Source organism: Mandrillus leucophaeus, unplaced genomic scaffold (genome assembly GCF_000951045.1).
Source record: "Mandrillus leucophaeus isolate KB7577 unplaced genomic scaffold, Mleu.le_1.0 Scaffold497, whole genome shotgun sequence".
In the NCBI taxonomy this organism is placed as follows: Eukaryota; Metazoa; Chordata; class Mammalia; order Primates; family Cercopithecidae; genus Mandrillus; species Mandrillus leucophaeus.
The window spans coordinates 183,980-194,104 of record NW_012105331.1 but is presented as its reverse complement, the minus strand read 5'-3'; the positions used below and the strand labels follow the sequence as shown (position 1 = coordinate 194,104).

At 44.9% G+C, this 10,125-nt stretch overlaps 1 protein-coding gene across 1 annotated transcript in view; it reads right to left on the bottom strand.

Annotated features, from left to right (window-relative positions):
* The window catches only part of LOC105550746 (aromatase), a 128,861-nt gene extending 119,076 nt beyond the window's left edge, over positions 1–9,785 (bottom strand). The window contains exon 1 of the mRNA XM_011995748.1: positions 9,684–9,785. The gene's annotated coding sequence lies outside the window, so the exon portion shown is untranslated. The remainder of the gene's footprint in view (positions 1–9,683) is intronic.
* Positions 9,786–10,125: the final 340 nt, after the last annotated feature.

Genomic DNA, 10,125 nt, shown 5'->3' with positions numbered 1-10,125 from the left:
ATTCACATTTAAACGGAATGAGTTGCAGTAAAGCAGATTGCCCTCCCCAATGCAAGTGGGCCTCAAAAAATCAGTTGGAGGCCTGAATAGACAAAAAGTTACCATCCCCCGAGTAAGAGAATTGCTGCTGCCTGACTGGCTTCAAGCTAGGACGTTGGCTTCTTCCTGCCTTCAGATACAAACTGAAACATTGGCTCTTCCTGGGCTTTGAGCCTGCTGGTCCTCAGACCGGGCCTACATTCTCGTAGGTCTCCTGCTTGCCAACTTACCCTACAGATTTTGGGAATTGTCAGCCTACATAATTGCATAAGCCAATTCCTTATAATAAATCTCTTTCTGTATACACCCTATTGGTTCTGTTTCTCTGAAAAACCCTGACTGATACACTCCTACACGAGTCTGAGCCATGTTCTTGCCCCGGCCTGCCTCCTCTCTTCTCATCACTGACTCTGGGATGCCAGGCTCTTGGCCATAACAGCCCTTGGTCCATGCTGAGATGACCTGGAGCACTCTAACAGGCGGCTACTGCTTCACACATAGGGCCCCACTCCAGACTCAGCAGGAGCCAGGCAATGGCAAACCAGAGGGGCAGGAGACACCAACAAGGCACCCTCTGAGAGCTGACTGCCCCAGGATTTCCACTCCTTTTCAGTGTCTATTTGGATATTAAGGCTAGGGGCCTTTTGAAAAACAGCCGAAGACATGGCTATTAGTAGTGCCCCCCAAGAAGTGTAATGGGAAGGCCAGCAAGGCCAGGGCCAATGACAGAGGGAAATTTTACAAGGTAAACACGTATAGAGAATTCCCTTCAAATACCACCAGGGATGAAGAAAGTTTCCCAGTGGAGAACCATCTCTCAGTGGGCAGAGGGTGCTGCTGGTATGAAACTGATCACTCCCCTTCAGCGAGTGAATCCTGTGGTCAGGAAGGGAGCTCTCCAAAAGAAATTGTAAGGGCACTGCCCTCTGTCACACATTCACTCATTCAAAAATGTGTTGAACATCTACTACATGCCAGGTATGCATGAGGTTCTGGGAGTATTAGATGAGCAAGATACAGGCGTATCCCCAAGGAGTTCACAGCCTGGCAGGGAGACAGACAGGGAGCAACAGGCCATTGAGAAATGACCAGATATACACCAGGATGGGTAAATACAATGCAGTGGGAGCGCACAGTCGGGGCAGCTAGCCCTCCCTGGGAGGTGGGACTGAAGGGCTTCCCAGAAGGGACACCAGATGTGTGTTTTAAAGAATAAAGTCAGCCAGCCAGAGAAGCGGAGAAGAGGAAAACAGGCAAAGAAATGAGCATGACAGTGGCAAACAGCAGGGAGGGAGAAGGCACCTCCCGGAAGCTGGAAGAAGGAACATAAGGCACAAGGGCAGAATGGTGAGAAACGGGGCAGAGAGAGAGTAGGCAGAGGTGGGGCATGGAGGGCCGTGTGTGTGAACATATCACATGGACTGAAGAATCGAGTCTGGGCTCACAAACTAGCAGGCTGGGAGTAGAAGGTGCACTTGGAGAAGTGGCAAGGTGACATCGTTGAGGTGTGTTGTGGACCCAAACTAAGGTGCAGGACAGAAAGGAAGAGGAGGAGGGAAGAGCATAAGAAATGTCAAGTGAGGAAAGGATTTATACACGTATACCTACAAACATGCACAACTGATCAGTAAAATATGAAAACATCTTGCTGTCATTAATAAAGCAACAAAAAATAAAATGATATGGTACCTTCTTCCGTCACACATGGAGTCACACCACTGGTACTTGCCTGGGCAGCAGGCAGGGTTTGGGTATGTGGTGGTCAGAAGCCTTGGCAGTGGATAAAATCATCAAGGAAGAGTCAACAGCGTGAAGATGTAGGGCACAACCCTGGAGAACACTAGCAGTTGAGGTGCACAGAAGGTGAAGAACAGTTCAAGGAGGCTGAGAATGAACAATCAGAGAAGTAGGAGGAAAACCAAGAGAAAGTAATGTCATGGAAACTCAGAAAGGAAGGGATGTCAAGGAGGAGGAAGTGATGAAGAGCTTTGAAAGTTGCAGAGACGTTCAAGTAAGATTGACCTTTAGACTGAAAACTTTTCATTGTATTTTGCAAATAAGTCATCAGCGACGTTGGCAGGATGGGTTCAATGTTTGGTGGGAGGAGAAGCTACATGACCATGACTTGGGGAATGAATGAGGGGTGAGGAAGTGCAGCTGAGGAGTATAGCCATATTAAAGATGGCTGGTTGACTTTGGGAAGAATAAGGTGGCTTTGGAGTTGTAAGGAGACCCCCAGAATTGAGTTCCTGTTTTCTCCACCAGAATTCTAAACCAATCAGGTGGTAGGATGAGAGCAAGGCAGATGGAGATCAAAACATCAACTTTATTAGGGATAAAGCTGACATTGGAAATGGTAACATTAAATGCTCAGCAACAATTTTTCAAAATGAGAAAGACAGACCCACTGATCACAGGCAGCACTGAACACCCAAGGCCTTTCTGCACAGAGGCTGCCCTTGGAGAGCTGGAACTACGTGAGTGTAGACCAGAATGACAGCTTGCTGATAAGGCTGGCTATGCAGAGGAAAGAGGAGAGGTGAAGAAGATGAGTCAGCCAAGACATTCCTCCTCTCTGGGGAGAAGCAAAGGGGGAGAAGAGGAAAGAGGACATGGGACATTTTAGAGAAATCTCTCCTCATGGAAATAAGGAATGGGGGCAAATCTGTAAATACTAACCCAGAAGGAGGTAAGTATAGTTAGCATCTTTTGTCTGCGTCTTTGCAAGTGCATATGTATTTGTATGACCCAGAATGGTTATTTATGGAGTAGAACTGGATAGAATGGGAGTGAGTTCAGGGGGGCGCAATTTCTTGCTGTCTGTAAAGAAAAAAGGTACTGGAATCACACATGGCTTCACTAGTTTTCACATTTGATTTTTAACACATACTGGTTAGTGACTTTTTGAAAATTATTATCTTATCATTACATAGCAACTCTGTCTTATTCAGTGCTCGTTACATTTCATTTTGTTGGGTATTAACATAGTAATTCTTTCCTGCTTTGTTATTTGTATTTGCCTGGTATTTTTTCTTGACTTTTTATTCTCAGCCTTTATCACATTTGTTAAATGTGTTTCTTTCTTGTGTTTGTGTGTGTATGTATATAGATATACATATATATATAAACAAGAAAGCATATAACTGTCTGCTTTTAATCTAATAGTCTCTCTTTTAAGAATAATTCTATTCACATTTAATAATACACTGAATTTTATTTCTTCTATTTTACTTAATATGTATTACTCATCTAAGCCCCCTTGATGTTCTTTGTATTAATTAGTTATCAAGTTGCTATTCATTATTTTCTTTCTCTTCTTAATTTGGGAGCTCTAGTCTAGTTTTTCATTCTACCAGCTCCTTCTCATTTTTGTCACGGTAGTCAAACTCATTCTTTTATTCCATTATACCAACATAAGAGTCCAACTGTTTCCCCAGATCCTCTCCTCTCCTGCTGTTCCTCCTCCCCCAGCATGAGGCCTTTAGAGTGCTTTCACTTCCCACTCTCACACACCAATGTGAGACCTGTGGAAACTTCACTTCCCCTCTTTCTCCTTTAGAACTTTTTGTTCCGGCTATTGTTAACATTTCCCTTGAAATATGTCTCTTTTATTTTCGCAGTTACACATTCCTGAACTGTCTATTATTGTCTGTCTGAATTTAACTGATGATGTGTTGTAAGGCTCCTTGCTCACCACTAATTTTTTTCTCCCTTTTCCTCCTTCCATCCTGCAGCCTTTAAGCTGATGCGTTGTTTGGTTAGATCTTAACACTCTTTTCTCTGATGGAAGATATGGGTGACAAATCTTTTCCTTGTATATTCTCAACTATGTTTCCTTGACCCTGACAGAGAAGTGGGGTCTTGCTACAGGATTCTTTGTGTGCAGTGTTTTTCTCTCAGTAATCTTCATGCAATTGGCCTCAATCATCCCTCCTTCAGGTGTCATAGAAGAAAAAGCTGATGCCCCCATGATCCTTCTTCCCCTATAAGTCACTTGTACTTTCTTTCTGGAAGATTGTAGGATTTTCTTTTCATCCTTTAGACTTCTGGAATTTCCCAAACTGTGAATCATTTGTCCTGCCCATAACTTGCCAAAACCTTCCAATAGGCAGACTGAGGCCCTTTCTTAACTTGGAAAATATACTTCCTATTGACTACTACCTCTCTTTCCTTCAGCTATTGAATTTGTCTGCAGATCTTGTCATTTGGTTGCAGAAAGTCTTTTTGTGCTCTCCTGGAATTTTTATGTTCTGGGAGATTAAAATATTAATCTGATGTTAATATTTTAAAATGTATTACTGTTCCCTAGTGGCTTGGTTTCATGTGAGCCTCTTCTAAGAGCATTGCTATGCCCCTTAGGTATGAGGGTAATGTTTTCTTTTGTCTGCTCTCTAGGCTCAGGGCCAGCAGCTGAGGTGCCTTCTCAGAAGGGACAGATCCACAAATGGTGATTATCAATCCCCTATCAAGTCACTGCGGGAAGACTCTCATCTTCCTGTTTTCTCACATCTCCCAGGCTCAGGAGTAGAGATAGACTCAGCACACCTCTACAACTCCCTTACCTCATCCAGCCAGGCCCATCTGCCAGGACACTCACTGATGCCTGGATACTGGTGCCGTCTTATGATTACAGAATCGGGGGTGGTTTGGAGACCATGTGTTTGCTCACACAGCTTTAAGAAAGTAGCACAGGTTTAGGGTCCACAGTTTGACCTAAAAAGTGACATTTTCTAGAACTCAGCACTTTCTTATTTCATTTGGAAAGGTGGTTTTAAAGGCTAAAGTTGGCCCTGGTGAAGGTCAGAGATCATACATGGCTTCCATAGTGACAGAAGCCACTGCAAGTCTTGGCAATAAAAGGTAAGCTTCCCCTAGCTGGGGCCGCTCCTCTGGTTCCTGGCTTGAGTCTCCAGGCTCAGCAGATGGGGTGTCATCTTCTTTAGGCTTGATATTGGCAGGAATCCCTTTTGGTCACTTCCAACCAGTCTCTTTGGAGAGGTAAGGCATATCTATTCTAGTTTGTTACTCTGCCTTTGCAACCCAGGAAGGAAAGGTCTTAGGCTACCAGGCCCCAAATTCACTTTTTTTTTTTTTTTTTTTTTTTAGGACTTCTATGCACCTATTCACTGCAGAGATGACAGTTCCCCTACATGGTTTTTAGGAAATCATATTCTTACATCATTGCTCTCTTAAAACCCTCCTTAATCTGCTAGACCAGGCTTGGCTTTCTCTCTTGACTAGCTTACACATTCTAGCATTCAGCACCTGCTCCAGGTTTGTTTTTAAGCCTTGGAGCCAAGTGCCAGTCTGAGCCCTTTTCCACTCCATCACTTTGAATCACCTCCCTGCTCTACTGTTTCACTTCCTGTCCATCATTTTGAGCATTCCTCAGTGGCCTGAGATGGGGGCCAAAAAAGTTCCTACTTTTGATAAACAGGGCGTGGGTGAACGCTGATGAGGTTTCAACAATGTGACCTTGGGCAGATTACTTAAACCTCCTGAGCCCTGACTTCCTCATCTGTGAAATGCTTATAAAACCTGCCCTGCCCCCTTCACAGGCTTATTATGGGACTCAAATGACATGAGCAAGTGCTGTGAAAACTGAAGTGCTCTACACATGTAAGGCTTTGTTTTATCCTTTCAAAAACAGTGACTCGAGTTTCGTAAGTGGAGCTTTGCAGTTTTAACTTACTTCTGTGGATTTAGCAGTTTCAAATTCACGAGCCATTCTCATGATTTCACAGAATCCACTCTTAGAGCTTCCCTTTATATTTTCATTGTTCTGAAAACAATTGCTTTTTTATTCATTGAAAGGCCATAACTCCAGGTGAAAAAGGAAAAGATTTCTTTCTACAGCCTGACACGGTTACAATTTAAAGCCTTCTAATGTTGGAATGGCAGATTCAGGTGCTTGATGTGGTAGACGTGCACAGCACTTTCAAGAAAGGACTGACCGCCTGGCTGCAGAGATTAAGATTAAAGCATGCTTCAGCTGCAGAGAGCCACCTGGCCCCAGGGCAGCCCACATCTGTCCTGTGACTGAGTGAAGTGGGTAAAAGCCCAGTCACTTTGGCCTGACACGGGACACTCTGATGGGCAATACAAATCCAGAGCTTCCCAGTGGGTTGGCTGAGGCTTCACAGGGTTGGACTGTGCTGGATTTCTCCCTCTGCCCAATCCTGCTTCTCCTTCTTTTCTTCATAGGTGCTGATCCCTAATAACCATCTTGTACTCCAAATTCCATCTCAGCACTTGTTTCCAGAGAATCTAACCTGTGACAATCGGGTACACTACACTAGAAAAGTGGAGTGGGGTGGGGTGGGAGGGCATGTTTGTTGCGAAGAAGGAGAGAAAACAATGGAAAGCAGGGATTTGAAATGGCATTACCTTCCCAACCACAGACAGCTCCATGTCGAACAATGAGTGTGCAACTCAAAGCTCTAAGACACTGCTGCTACGATAGGTAGAAATCTGTTGTTACCAGCCCGACTTGGACTAAAATCTCACAAGGGAAGCAATATTGTCTATTCTTATTCCCAACCCTAGAGATAAGCAGATTTGGTGCTTTTACCTGGAAGCACCAAAGGCTAACTTCCAAGAAAATGCTAACAGCACACTGTGTATTATACAAAGACCCCTACTAGTATCAAGATTGGCTAAATGATCTAAATGTTAGTCACGGTTCTGTTTTTCAGCTACTTTTTTACGTACAGATGAAAGAGAAAGTGACATTTTCTAGAACTTAGCACTTCCTTACTTCGTTTGGAAAGGTGGTTTTAAAGGCTAAAGTTGGCCCTGGTGGAGGTCAGAGATCATACATGGTTTCCATAGTGACAGAAGCCACTGCAAGTCTTGGCAACAAAAGGTGATCTTTTAAAATGAAAATCTATCATCCATCTACCCACTCCTTCCCATCCCACACACATGTAAAACTCCTCCTTGGTTTCCCATTGCTTTTATAGTAAAGGCCTCAACCCTACACGGCACGTCCCACCCACAGAGTCTGGCCCCTGCCTTGCTTACAGTCTCTTTTCACTCCCTCCTCCTTGCTCCTGACGCTCCATGCAGCACCACATTGCCTTCCTATTGTTCCTCAAATAAGCCATGCCATCTCCTGCCATAGGGCCTTGAACATGTTGTTCCTCCCCTCTGCATCTCTCCTCACCCCCACCTTCGCCTAGTTTACAACTCAGCTTCAGGTGCCAACACAAGCATCCTTTTCTCAGGGAAGCCTTCCCTGAACCACACATCCAACTCTAGGACAGGCTCTTCAGTGATACGATCTCAAGGAACTGCGTTCCTTTCTTCCAGAGCATTTATCTCGTGGCCACATTTAGAACTGCACCCTCATGTCTAATATTGCTTGGTAAATCTGTCTCCCCACTCTGGACTTCAGGAATGGTGCCTGGCTTTGCTCTCCATGCTATGCCTGGCTCCTAGCACAGTTCCTGGCAGATAGTAGGCACCCAATTACCATTTGCTGAGTAAATGAATACCTGAAAGAACAAAAGAAAGAAAAAAGGGAGAATTGCTGACTTTGGTTGGGTGGTGTGAGGTTTCCTGGGGTTTAACAGTAGGAATGGGGAGTTACAACCAGAAGAGGCTGAGTGGAAGGTACATGTGGTAACAACTTTTAGGGTGGCTCTCTCCCTAATCACCAGTGGGGTGGAAGGGCGGTGGGGCAGCAAAGCCATCAGAAGTCACAGCGTAGCTGTCAATCTCATCACTGAAGACAAGAATACCCGAGTGCTAGGCCAGGAAAATTATTCACTTCACAATCAGGAAGAAATGCTGTGGAACTAAAGTTGGGGTATATTCTTTAATTTGATTTTATTCTCCAGAGCCCTAAAGTTAACCAGCTGGAATCATTTTTAAGGACCATTCTATTTAACTTTTGGAAATGAAGCATCTGCCTTTTAATGGAAAACCTACTTCTCATTGTAAAGATAGCACACAATGTTCTTGGCCGCTTTGGTCTCCAAAAAAAGGGAATTGAGATATCTCCCTGTGTCCCCACTATATCTTGAACCTCCTGTGTCAACAAAACAGGCCAGATTGATAGCTGACTTTTTTTTTAAATAATAAGTAAAAAGTAGCAGCCCATTCTGTGAAGTAGCAGGCAGGGCAGCCTATGCAGGCATATCTGCCTCTCGAGAAATCTCAGGAGGCTTAGGGATCCACACTGAAAGGCTCCATATAACCAACCTCAAAGCCACTGTATTCAGATAAGAACCCAAGTTTATCATGCATTCAAAAGTTCTGTTCCTCAAAAAGCATCTACAAAGTATGATTAGTCAATCGATTAATCAAATATTCCTACTTGGCACAAGTCCTTGCTGTGAGAGAACACAGTTAAGATAAGTCCCTGCCTTAAGAATACTGTAACCCAACTGAAGAAATAGGATGTGGGAGCACTAAGATGTCAATTAACAGCATAAGGCACAGAAGAACTAAGATATCAACTAACAGCACAAGGCACACACTGTAAGTCTTAGCCGGTTCATACGGCCCATATCCAACAATACCAACCTGTGTTGAACATTTATTATACAACAAGTGCTTTACATGTATTTTCTCATTAAATCTCCACAACCCTATGAAATAGATACAATTACAATCTCTTTAAAGAACTTGAGTATCTAAAATCATGCAGTTAAAAAACAGTTTCAAGGTCAGGTCTGATTCCAAAACCCAGGTGTATAACCACAGAGCCCCTGCAGCTTGTAGAGCTCACAGTGCTTGGGGCTGGCCTAGGAAGGCAAGGCTGGATGAGGATGGGGGCTCTGAGCTAGGCCTTAAAGGGGGCAACACTGAAATAGGCCAGTGATGGAGATAGGTCACTGTGTGGCACTGTGGTGGAAAGAGGGTTGGAGAGAGAAGATAGAGGAGAAGGGGAAAGAGGACAGAGCATGGCAGCTGCTTGGGCACAGCCACTTTAGGGTGAGGGATGAGTGAAGATGTCTACCTTGTAGGCCATATCGACATGTCCCCCTTCTTCTGTGAAAAATGCCATCATCCCACACAGGAAGAGTTGTAGAGGGATCTGACAGTAGAGTCTGGTCGGAAAGGAGTCTGGCCTTTCCTTTGCCCTTCCTTCCGCCCCTCTCTTGCCCCAGAGTAATAGCCCAGGCTTTCCACCCACCCAGCCCACGGGGTGGACATGCTACAAGCCTTTTGAGTCCTGCATCCCAAGAGGGGCAACTTCTTGGCCTGAAGGTGTCTGATAGAGCCTGCCTGGCTCCAAGGGGGCCTCATGTCTGCTCTGTCTACTGGATCTGGGCTCTGAACTGGGGTGGGAGGTGGGGAAGTGGGGAGACTGGTTCAGGCTATCACTTCCTCTCCTCACCATTGGATAGCCAGCCTTGCAAGGAAGGTGAGGGGCCAGTTCTATGGCATAGAACAGTATAGTTCTTAGATCCTCCTATTCAGAAAAACACTCAAGCCATGTTTTCCCTCTGCTCTCACACCATGACACCAGTCATCAACACAGAAGACTTCCACGACCAAATGTGTGGGGATCTTCCCCCACACACCAAGTCGCGGGCACCAGCTGGGTGTCCTCCCACTCAGCTCCAACACTATCTACCTGGAAAGAGTGTCTGATCCCACAGGTTGAGGGTTCAGTCAGATGAATAGATACATACGCGAAGTCTAGAAGATCCTGAGTGCAGGAGCTTCTGTGCTGACAGGATAAATTCTTCTTCACCTTCCTGTTTGCCTCCACGTGTTCAGCCCTCCAGAAATTCCCTGAACCCTGTCCTCTGGGTCTTTTATGGAGATTTCATTTGTTGTCCATGACTGAAGCATGTGATTGAACAAAATGCGATTGGACAAAAAGGGTATGATCTAATCCCAGCAAGGTCTGTCTGTCCAGATTCTTCTTCATCTCTCTGTGCAGCATTCCTTCCTCCAGGGTACAGGGCATGACCTCCTCTGGAATGAGGGTCTTATGACCCACAGTCAGATTGTAGAGTCCTGCCTTGGGTGGATGAAAGGAGGGCAAAGAAGGTCAGAGAAACATTCTGTTTCCTGAGGCCTGAAGCACCTCTACATGACAGCAAAAGACCACAACAAGTGTCATAGGAC